This window comes from Carcharodon carcharias (assembly GCF_017639515.1).
Source record: "Carcharodon carcharias isolate sCarCar2 chromosome 27 unlocalized genomic scaffold, sCarCar2.pri SUPER_27_unloc_6, whole genome shotgun sequence".
NCBI lineage: Eukaryota > Metazoa > Chordata > Chondrichthyes > Lamniformes > Lamnidae > Carcharodon > Carcharodon carcharias.
Window position 1 is genome coordinate 589,502 of NW_024470650.1, and position 1,538 is coordinate 591,039.

Genomic DNA, 1,538 nt, shown 5'->3' on the forward strand with positions numbered 1-1,538 from the left:
ACCTTCAGTTGGAAGCTAATTTGGTTCAGAAAAGTATGCTGTAGAAACAACCTAATGGTTCAGATTCTGGGCTTTCACCGCTTGGGTTCCATTCCTTGTCTCGATATTGTGCAAAATGTAACTAGCAGCCAATTTATGGTTTGAAATACAATCATGTTAAACTCGAAACCTTAACCCTGTTTCTCCCTTCATATTTGCTGTCAGACCTGTTGAGAACTTCCAGCGCTTTCTGTTTTTATTATAACATGAATTATTGTCTTTATCATGAACACAAGAAATAGGAGCAGGAATAGGTTACATGGCCCTTCGAGCTTGTTCCATCATTCAATTCAATCATGGCTGATCTTCAGCTTCAACTCCATTATCCTGCCCATTCTGCATATCCCTTAATTCCCCGAGAGACCAAACATTTGTCCATCCCAGCCTTAAATGTATTCAATGATGGAGCATCCACAACCCTCTGGGTTGAGAATTCAAAGATTCACAACTCTTTGGGTGAAGTAATTTCTCCTCATCTCAGCCCTAAATTATTGGCCCTTTATCCTGAGTCAGCGCCCCAGTGTTTTAGATTCCCCGACCAGGGGAAACAATCTCCCTGTGTCCACCTTATCAAGCCCTCTCAGAATTTTACAGGTTTCAATGAGATTGTCTTTCATTCTTCTAAACTCCAGAGAATAAAAGCCCAATTTATTCAGCCTCTCATCATAGGACAGCCACCTCGTTCCAGAGACCAATTTAGTGAACCTTCCCTGCACCTTCTCCACTGCCAGTACTTCCTTTTGTAAATGTGGAGATGAAAACAGCACACGGGATTCTAGATGCAGCCTCACCAAAACCCTGTTACAAGACTTCTTTATTCTTGCTCTCCAATCCCCTTGTAATAAAGGCCAAAATGCCATTGACCTACCTAATTTGTTGCTGCCCCTGCATGCTAACTTTCTACGTTCCTTGTACGAGCACAACCAGGTCTCTCAGAAATTAAACATTTTTCACCTTTCAAAAGCATTCTGTTGTTCTAATTATTACAATCAAGTCAACCTGTTCGCAGCTGCCTACATTATATTCCATCTGCCATCTTGTTGGCCATTCACATGACTTTCCAATATCTTTTTAAGGTGACCTTGCTACCAAAATTCATAAATTTAAACTGCAGGCCCTAATGAGAATTGAACTCACGACCCTTGGTTTACAAGACCAGTGCTATAACCACTGAGCTATGGAGCCAACTGTCAGTGCACTGTCACAGCAAGTCTACTAGTAGAACGAGGAATAGGACAACGTTCTTTCTTTGCTGTAACTGTCTATAATTTTATCTATCCCAGCAACATTTCCCAGTCATTCCAACATTTTATTACACACAATGGGGAATGTACTTTCTTACATTCCCACTTTGGAAGTCAAGGCACTGAGCAATTTCAAAGTTTTTCTTCAATTCCAGCACAGGATTTGGAACCAGACCAGTTGAACGACACTTTATTGGCGCCAACCCTTCACTGCAGCTCACCCCTTAAAAACAGTGGCTGTCATTGCCCGAAGAT

The 1,538-nt window shown here is 41.5% G+C and overlaps 1 non-coding gene across 1 annotated transcript; it reads right to left on the reverse strand.

Annotated features, from left to right (window-relative positions):
* Positions 1 to 1,151: 1,151 nt before the first annotated feature.
* trnat-ugu lies at positions 1,152 to 1,224 on the reverse strand. Its single transcript has one exon. It is a non-coding gene; the product is annotated as a tRNA-Thr (tRNA).
* Between the last annotated feature and the right edge of the window lie 314 nt (positions 1,225 to 1,538).